The sequence below is a fragment of the Harpia harpyja genome, chromosome 5 (genome assembly GCF_026419915.1).
Source record: "Harpia harpyja isolate bHarHar1 chromosome 5, bHarHar1 primary haplotype, whole genome shotgun sequence".
In the NCBI taxonomy this organism is placed as follows: Eukaryota; Metazoa; Chordata; class Aves; order Accipitriformes; family Accipitridae; genus Harpia; species Harpia harpyja.
Window position 1 is genome coordinate 51242553 of NC_068944.1, and position 10466 is coordinate 51253018.

At 38.9% G+C, this 10466-nt stretch overlaps 1 long non-coding RNA gene across 1 annotated transcript; it reads right to left on the bottom strand.

The window, feature by feature from the left end:
* Nucleotides 1–6055: 6055 nt before the first annotated feature.
* Nucleotides 6056–10427, bottom strand: LOC128142322 (uncharacterized). The gene is made up of 2 exons (XR_008235350.1): nucleotides 10352–10427; nucleotides 6056–8137 (listed from the first exon to the last, which is right to left on the bottom strand). It is a non-coding gene; the product is annotated as an uncharacterized LOC128142322 (long non-coding RNA).
* Nucleotides 10428–10466: the final 39 nt, after the last annotated feature.

The following is a 10466-nucleotide window of genomic DNA, read 5'->3' on the forward strand; positions in this document are numbered from 1 at the left end:
CGGAACTAATTTCTTATGCCAACAGTTCCTGTAATGTCAGTACCACTGACTAAATCACAGTTGTTTTCTTGGCAAGCATCTACAATATTTTTATTGATGCTTCTATGCTGGAGATGAAAAGGATTCGCATCCTGTGTATTTCCTCTGGTATTTCATCTTTATTTTGACTATATGTACAGCACAATTGCTACAGCATGAATACTGTCAATTTGAAGGTCATGTTCTAAACTAATTTGCATTTGGTGCTCTTAAAACTTATTCTGTATAAAACTTTTGAAAATTTGGTTTTGATAAATTTGCTGAGATATGCATCTATACCAGAGATTTTAATTTATTGGAAATATTTACACAGAAACATATTTCCGGTTTAGCAAATCAGACAAAAGTTCTCTTTTTCATTGAAGACCACAAGGTGGCATGTGAAACATACAATAAACATACTTGAAAGAATACAGTAGAAAACTAGTATGCCATTCTACCAGATAACCATTACCTGAAAATTCAAACAGTTTTAAGAAGCAGTCTAAATTCTTTGTGGAGTTTTGTCTTTTTCAGTCCAAGCTCTTTACACTGGAAAAAGAATAAGGTGCACAAGCCTTTTATTGACAAGGAGAGACTATTCTTTCTAATATAAAAGTATATTAGGACATTCTAACACAGACAGTGGGTCTTGTTACCCACAGAGATAAAATAAAGAACAGTGTAAACTTCAGAAAATTTCTTCCATGATTTCCATTCAAAAGCCATAAGAACCAGACAGACCATCGTGTATGTAGCTGTGGTGTGCTAAATCTTCATTTTAATGAAAAATTCATTAAGAGTTTTTGTTAAACATTGAACTACATTTTAAAATGTAGAAATACGGCATCTGGTACCATTGTGCTACACCATGGAAGGTCTGAGACTGTTCACACTGATGTCTGTTTGAGTACAATGAAAAAAATTTTCACTTATCTCACATACTTCTGAATTAAGCGGATTCAGCAGATGTCTTTGGGCTGCCTAAAGGACACTAAAGTTGTGAGGTTGTTAACTGTTAGGAGCTAGTTGTTGGGGTGTCTTCTTTTCATACGCTTTATCTGAGATGGTAACATCACATTTTTGCCATTGCCAATAAGGAATATATCATGTTGATGCATCTAGTTTTCTGAATTGCACTCCAGGGAAACACCTTCATTCTGCAGATCACTTCAAATGCACTCCCAAACCCCAAAAATGTGTTTCTGCCCCATCCCAACTACCATCTCAGCCTGTCTGCGCTATTTTCCCCTGTATGATGGTGAGCTGTCGTAACTCCAGGCCTGTTAAATCTTTATGTATGAATCTCTCATATATTGGCCAAGTGTCAATGAGCTGATGGAAGACCCCCACAGAAGAGGTCCATGTGCTCCAGCCTAGAGACTTGGGAAAGGGTCATGCTAATATCTATAGGCATTCAGACAATTTGAACCCATATGAGTGATGTTTGGTACCCTGCGCATGTGGGCTGGTAAGTGGGGTCCTCATTTAATACCTGTTTTACATATATATTGTTCATGAAAATATTCTACCTTCATTTTTGTGGGGGGTTTTTTAAGATCTTTTTCTGGAATTTACCCTCTCCCAAACTGTTACATTTGTGCTGAAAATATGCCTTACGTTATTCCCAGATGACACACGCTCATTACGTATACAAACAGGAAGAGAGGGCCATGTGTTTATGCTTGAAAACCAAGGAAATGATTAACAGGGTTGATTCATTCTGGCTTACTATAAATTCCTCAAGACATAAGTACTGTTGCTAAAAGCCATAGACCTTCAGCAGAATAGTCATCAGGAATTACCTGCTCCTAAATGAACAAGAATTAATTGCACTTACTAACAAAATGACTAAGGCTTGGATTATCAGTGAATGGGGTTGAATGTTGTAGTCAACAAATACCAGGGAGGCTTTATTTCTCTCTCTCAAAAAAAAAAAAAAAAGAAAAAAAGGTGTTGCCATAACGATTAGTTTTATACAAGAAACATGACATTTCATTAAATGAAAGAGTATCTATTGCAGATGGTTCAGAATCACAGAATTTGGGCAAGATTTGACCTTGCTCAAGCCTGAAGGGTTTCAAACCTGGACCTGGAAACTGGGGCTGTTGCTTCTCTTGAGAATTCAGTCTTGTACTGTACTAAGTATGCTCAGTTCCTACAAGTCTTAGCTCCTCATTTCACTTACAGATAGGCTGCATCTTAATTTGATTTCAAGGCACATAGGTGCTGTCAAATAAACACGCCAATTTTTTATCCTTATTGAAGTGCCAACACAAAACACAAAAAAAGCAAATGCAAATGTTTAACATTTCCAGCCGACACTTGACCACTTGACCACCTGGTTCTATGCATCCATTTGATTATTACATAGACCTCTGCTTGCAGTCTTGAAGTAGAGTAATGAATGTTATCTTTTATGACTCTGTCATGACTGACAGCTTGACAGCTATTCGGAGAGAATTGTAGCTATTCAAGCTACAAGACAGAGCTCCAACAGATTATATACTTCTGGGAACTGTAATTACAGACCTGGGAGATTTTTGACACTCTAGGCAGTGCCTTACATCAAATCTGCCACACTTGTATAACAGTTGAAATTTAAAAAGAGAAAAAAGGGGAGAAAAATAAATTTTGCTCTAATGCACTGCTAAAAGTAAATTCTTCAGCTTGCTCTCAGCTGAAATCATTTTGTGGGAAACACCAAGAACATCAGCATTTTAGACTGAAAATCAAAAAAAGGTTAAAACCTATAAGCTAGGGGAAGGGGGAATCTGAAGCATCTGAGGAAATACCCCAGCCTAAAAAATGAACATAGCCTGATCCTGAACATTGTAGACCACTGAGTAACTTATATTACCTGTGCTAGTAAATTCAGAGGTGTCAGGGAATGCTCCCACACCCTGGTACTCAATCTTCTGCCAGAAGATAGTTCTGTTAGAAGTATATTAGAATAATCCCTTTTGGCTCATGAGAAATACCACTCTCCTAAACAATCCCCATGCTTCAGGAGTTAGAGCCAGGAACTATTCTTAACAGGCATTTCTGATGCAGATTCTCTGTTTTGGATGGATGACAGTCATCCCATGCTAGCTGGCCTCATTGCTAAGAAATGGTCCGGCGCATGCTTAATTTATTAGCATGGATTCAGCACCTAGGATGGACCTGGGCTCCATGTGGCCTCAAGGAATCCAAGACAGCACATGTTGAGAAAGGTACAGAAAAGTACCACGGTGTTAGTGTCTAAGCAGAATCCATCAAAATCTCCCCCTCTTTCCCTTCCTCCCTCTCTACTGAGCTTTTGCCTCTGCATTATTTCCACACAGAAAGCTTCACTGGGTTCATGCAAAGCAGGTAGCTAGGAAGAGGACTGGCATCATAAAATTGCCTATGTCCCACAAGCAAAAGGAGAAAAGAGGAAGCTCAGTGAAAACAGCAAATAAACATGGAAATGATTAAAGTGTGGGGTGGCTTTGTTAAACTGCTAGTGCTGAAAGGAAATATCATTTATCTTCAAGAGAGCACCAGGGTTTCTCCTGACATTATACTTATGACGTGTAATCACCACATGGGCACCAGCAGTAGCACAACATGGAAATAAAATCCCAAGTGACTCACAAGTATTGTACTCCCAAGGCTCCCTCCCTCCCTCCAAACTGCGAGAAAAGCTCCTAGCACCTCTGCCCCTTGATTCAGTCAGCTGGGTAGCGTCGACATGCTGCAATACCTGGATACAAGTACTTTCATGCAGATCTCTCAATGCAAAATTGTGTAAACAGTCATCTAAAACAACAGGTAGTAATTTCCAAAAGAATTCAGATGTTCAGGAATGGCCCAGCTAGTGTATGGCACATGCTAACAAGGAGAGGTTGGTTAAGGCTGGTAGAAGACTACACAGATGACTGCAAAGGGTGTTGGTTTCCACAGTGCTCCTCTGTTGTAGCCCTCATTATCAATAGATCTGAGCAAGTGTATCATTATATTGCCAGGGTGGCAGCAGGCAAAACAGGATCTCAGCCAGAATCTAAACACCTGATGTTTTGTTTCGGAAAATATCAGGACTGGAAATGATTTCTCACTGGTAAGAACAAGCACAATTGAAGAGGTTACTACCAAACTCCTCCTTTCCTGCAATGTAGATAGTATAAAATATTCAGACAATATATTCCTTTTAAAAAAAGCTATTATAAACCAAGTATCCATTCTCTTTTCATTTAAAAGCTTGAAAAATCCACCCAAAAAAACCAAGGACAAAGGCATTGTAATTACTGAATGAGAAGTCATTTTCTAAAACAGGGTCCTTTATACAACTCTATATATACAAATAAAATTCAGGGACTATCAAGAGTCAAGAGAAAAATAATGTCTTTTTCCCAAATGTTTCAGAGTATTTAATAGGTAACAGGGTCTATCATGTTTAAGTCCACCAGTAAAAATATAGTAAAGCTGTATGAGAGATATAACAGCTAAATACACAAGTCCATGTTCTGACTATTGCCGTGCTTTTATATTCCTTCATATGATCATGTAAATAGTTTTATCTAAGTGATACAGATTACTGTATTTAAGACTAGCATTTTCCTGTCCTCAGGTTAGTCATATCCAGTAAATCTTGATAACTGATATTAAATGCTATATGTTCATAGGAAATTACATTAGTGACCTGAACAAATGTTCAATTATCTTTACGAGACATAACCACTTTCACTATTTGATGTTAATCACTTACCATTTGCTTTTTTACTAGCTTGCTAAAAATATGGCAGCTTGCTATACAATCCTCCCCAAATTTTGTGGGCAAGATAATAATTCCATTTTGCTGGGCCTGACATTTTAATTCCTGCCATAAAAACGATCCTACTTGCAAAATACCTGCAAATATCACCAAAAAGAAGAAGAAGAAAAAAAAAAGTAGCCTAAAAAAACAAGGGCGGGCCCTGACAGAGCCAAAGTAAGGCTGTACTTATGAGGCAGGACAGACGGTGACCACCACAGTTCTGGTGCCACTGTTTGGTGGGAGCTATTGGTAGCTGTCCTCTCTGAATATTGCATCACTTTGTATGGGAAGCACTGCACCAGAAGATGAGGCAACTGAGGAGGGAGAATATGATGCACAGGTAGGTGTCTTCCCAGCTCTTTTCCAGCTAGGTCACAGCTAAGTGACACAGCTACACTGAGATCCATCCTCGATCCCAACACACAGTCATAGCCTAAGTGTTTGATATAGTCCAGTGGGTTTGCTAGTGTTCCAGCTATTGAGTTCAGAGAGAATCATTTGATTGCCATCTCTGATTTTCAGCATAATTCCAGCTGTTCCATTAAACCCAGATATATTTATAAAGCAAATGACCAAAAAGGCCAGACCTAAGGGATATAGACAGCATAAATTACACTTTGATAACTAGGAACAAACCAGAAAGTTATTCTTTCTGAAAACCGGCATACAAGGAGAAACTGCACTGAAAGAGAAGTATTTGAAACCATGACAAATTGAACTTGATTTATTTTGGGAGAAAATTACCCCTTTTTAGCTAGGATTAAATAATTTTTTTAAATTGCATCATGAAACCATATCATCTTTAAATCTGAACATCTTGCCTTGACAACAGAGAGATCCATACAACTTTCTCTGCTGTTGTGGAAACACAGTCAATCTGGTGAATTTCAAAAACAACACAACTGGATTTGGTGTTTAGTGTCCATAAAAATGAAGGCACTAAAATTCTTCTGGATGGAGGGTCAAGATGGAAACAAATTACTTTAGAAAACTTAGTCTTTCTATTAGTAAAGACATGCACATTTTTATATATGTATATAAGAATATATAGGGGTGCATGCACATCTATGCATTGGAGGCCTGTCTTTCAGATGGAAACAATGTATATGAGTTCCAATGATGCACAGAAAAAAACCCACCTTTCTGTATTTTGTACCCTCTTCTCAACATCTGTGTGAGTACCTGTTTACAGCAGAAATCTAAAAGCTCTTTCCACCCTAGGCTGCCCATAGGGAAGAATGTCAGAAAGCAAATACCACCTCGGTCTGGAAAATGTGTTTAATTTTAGTTGCTATTTCAGTTGATCTTTTATACAGAGGTACAAGGCATGAAAAGCATTTTACAAGTCTGTATCATCATGTACTGAACACACAGTAGCTGCCCTCCTGGATTTCACAGGCTAAACGCTAAGCTCACCAACATAGCTGTCACACTTTCAAAACCAGTTTTGCCAAATACTTCTTGAATTCAGGAAAGAGAATTACATTCATTACAACACTAATCAAACCATGAGGAATATTACACACAAAAAAATATCCTCTTTACTGTGGACCTTTGCTTACCTCATTACCAATGTGGACCTTCAGAAAATTCTCAGAAGAGTCAGAGCAAAGACTGCTTAACAAGAATGAAGAGGTCAGTGTGGGAATTCTCACAAGTTAAAAATTCAAAGAAACCAAGAGGCAGCTGTTTATCTGTTACATGGTCTAAATACTGTTTCCATCATTTAGAAATGGTATTTAGCAAAAGCTTTCATTTTATCAGAAGCCTGATCTACCTTAGGAAGCCAACATGAATAGAGATCCTGTCTGCAATCATAATGAAGGACTTTGAAACTTCTCTTTGAGTATGAAGAGTACTTTTTTATTCTTATGTCCACTAGATAACAACCAATGCGAAAGGTACAGCTTGCTGTACCAGGTCATTTATCACCTGACACAGCGAGACAGATGGCAAATTACAAATTACATCACCTGCTCCTTCAAATGTAGCAGCAGCACTATCATAAACAGTGTGGACTTAATTAGGCCCCTGTCATGGTTTAACCCCAGCCAGCAATTAAGCACCACACAGCCGCTCACTCCCCCCCACATTGGGATGGGGGAGAGAATCAGCAGGGTAAAGGTGCGAAAACTCATGGGTTGAGATAAAGACAGTTTAATAGGGAAAGCAAAAGCCGTGCACACAAGCAAAGCAAAGCAAGGAATTCATTCACTACTTCCCATCGGCAGGCAGGTGTTCAGCCATCTCCAGGAAAGCAGGGCTCCGTCACCTGTAACGGTTACTTGGGAAGACAAAGGCCATTACTCCGAACATCCCCCCTTCCTTCTTCTTCCCCCAGTTTTATTGCTGAGGATGATGTCATATGGTCTGGAATATCCCTCTGGTCAGCTGGGGTCAGCTGTCCCAGCTGTGTCCCCTCCCAGCTTCTTGTGTACCCCCAGCCTCCCCGCTGCTGGGGTGGGGCGAGAAGCAGAAAAGGTCTTAACTCAGTGCAAACACTGCTTAGCAACAACTAAAACATCAGTGTGTTATCAACACTATTCTCATCCTAAATCCAAAACTCAGCACTATACCTGCTACTAGGAAAGAAATTAACTCTATCCCAGCCAAAACCAGCACAGCCCTAAAAAAGTTTATTGCATAAATAACACATTAAAGGTGATTATCAGATATTCTACCCATTGGTTTTATTAGTATACTATGCATCTTCTCTATTGTCAACTGTACATCTTCAAACTACAGTTTAAGGGGTCTGTGTTTTGCTAAAGGCCTCTGCAATAACAAGCAAAGCTGTTCTGACATGGTCTGACAGCCAGCCCCAGGAACAGGAAGAAAACACAAACCTGCTTTCCCCCACCGGTCCTGTGCTCACGCCCTGGGACCTAGATTCTGACTTTCTGGTCCATATTCTTTCTTTATCCCAGGATTATTTGGATAGAAATAATCAAGTTAATTTATCCAGAAAGTCTATTTGCTCGCTGCTTTAGAATTTCCTACAGATTTAACTCTTCGACGTGATTCCAGAAAACTGGGGTGGAAAATGCCAGTGCTTTGAGATACAGATATGCTCAGGTTTCTTCTAGGTGAGCATTGTATCCCACTAACACCACCAGACAGGAACGCACAAATCAGCACCGGCACATGCAGCTTTGCTACACATCGTCTCCATCACCCTTTTCTTCTTTTAACAACCACACCTTTGGGAAGTCCATCACGTACTCTTCACTGATGTGGGAGCTGCAGTTCCTCTGTGAGTGAAGTCTGAGGTGTCACTATGGTTGCATAGACAGATAGATGGAGTTTTACAAGAAAATGCTTATCTTCTCAATCTTCAGTATACTGAAAGCATAAAAATTAATCAGAGTTCACCATTTAGTCACTGATTATGCCTAAATCTGCCATTGATTTTTCCTGCAGGTCATTTTGCACTTATTACAAGAAGGGATCCTGTTTACATTGAGAGATATCAAAGGGATTTTAAGTAAAAATCAGTAAAACTGAGAACAATAAAGTTTAGATTTTTTTACATGTGGTGAACTGCTGAAACAACCTGGGTCTTATATTGATTGAGAAATACACTTACAAAGGTATTGTTAAAAGTGTTAAAAAATTGTGTTAAAATTGTTAAAAGTGATTAAAAAGAAAATCAACTGCATGTACTATGAGTGAGTGTAATACAAGTCTCTCAGATATGAGGTTGTGACCCAGTTTACAGCTGGAAACAGAAAGCCAACAGGTATTGTTACGTGGCTTTCCTGAACACCATTACAGCACTGATTTAGAGCCAATTATACAGTTAATCTAAAAATCAGAACACCACATATAATACTTTAATTGACATCACGTCATATTTGAGTCTTACAAGAGTTAACAGTTTAAAAACAATCTCAAAGGAATATTTTAAATTTTAATTTGCACAGCAATTACTTTGTATTTTAGCTGCAGTTCATGCCACATAACTTCAACAATGAAACCTTAAGCCAGCTGTGATGCTTCTTATGTCATTTGAGAGAATGCCTTTTACTATCCTAGCAAAAAAAAAGGGGAATTTCCAGAAGCAGTAATGGTTTACTCTAATTTTTCCCTTGGAAGCCCCTCCTTGTCTTGGGAACTCCAAGTCACCAATTTATCTTTTTGGAACTTCTGTTTTGGTGTGCCAACAAAACACACAGCTCACCATAGTGCTACAGCCACAGCACTCAGATCAAATGGAGCATTCCTCTTCCCTGTCCACCCTTACCAGCAAGCTTGCCTTCAAACTCTGACAAAATTCCTAGAGATCTGTAGAAAGCAGCAACTAACTACTTATGCCTGTTACGCATCCTGTATTCCTTTATTGTGATGAAAACATCAATATTGCTTCCACTCAGCTAGCAGAAACTGGCCCAGTGCTGTCTTAGCATGGTCCAAAACCCACTGACACCGACGGAAATGGACAGGCTCTTTAGACAATATATAAGGTTCTAAGCCACAAAACCTCTCTACATTTTATAACAAAATGCTTAGTTAAGTAAAAGACTATCATAATACTCTTGGCACTGTTACCGATCTGTCACTTTTTATAATCACTATAATTTTCTTGGTTTTTAAGTTAGTATGCTTAAAATTATAAATATACATTAAATCAACACAATACATAGCAACAAGATGCACAAATAATTTTTTGTACAGTATCTTAAAATTTTTAGTATAGTGGCATTTGTAATCTCTTAATGGGAAATACCATAAGTATAAATTTACGCAGTGGTTTTGTAGTACATGCTCACTGTGTATGTCCATCGCATATTATTTTCTTTAGGAAACAAAATCTTTCTTGTATATCAAAGTTGAAATAGTATGACAAATAGCACTACCGACATGGTAAATACAGAAAGGGATATGCATAAACAGATACCCCAAACCTGCATATTGCGAACACTGCATGAAAATTACACTTCTGGGAAACCACCTAGTGCGTCTGAAGGACACAGGCTAAATGAAAACTGACAAGAGAGTAAGTCAGCACTTGCTTTGTATGGCTGCTCGGTATGTTAATAATGCTGCAGCATTTGGAGGATATAAATCGTCCAAGATGTAACAAAATTGGAAAAACATAGCAAAGCTATCTGAAATACTAGGCCGTAGAGAGAACTGAAAAATAATTGCCATGCTTTAAAACGCATGCTGTGAAATATTGCACAATATCATAGTCTGAAAACTTAGCTGCTTTCCCCCATTCTCTGGTCCCCAGCCATTATTAGGAGAAAAGAGGAGAGGTGAAAAGCCACGGACGCTTAGCCCAAGATCCATGCACGTGGAAAGGTCAGGGGTCTGCTCTATCTACCTCCATTTCATCCTGCAGAACTGTCACTCCTTGTGGAAAGCTACAGACTTCTAACTTTAATTTAAAGCGGTTTTTTTTTTAGTCTGTGAGAGCTTGATTTGGCGAACAGGCCTTGCAAAACCTTCCTGCGTAACGCTCACGCAGAACTATCACAATCCCATCAGCCGATCAGGCAGCTCCCTGAGCCGGGGCAAGGCTGAACCAGCACTTTCTAGAAATGTCAAAATTACCTTTTTGCAACGCTGCTATCCTGGGGAAAAAAAAAAAAAAAAAAAAAAGTCTTCCTAGGACAGACTCGGAGAGGACAAGCGAGTGCCTGCCGTCCGGGGGAAGAGCTAGCTCTCC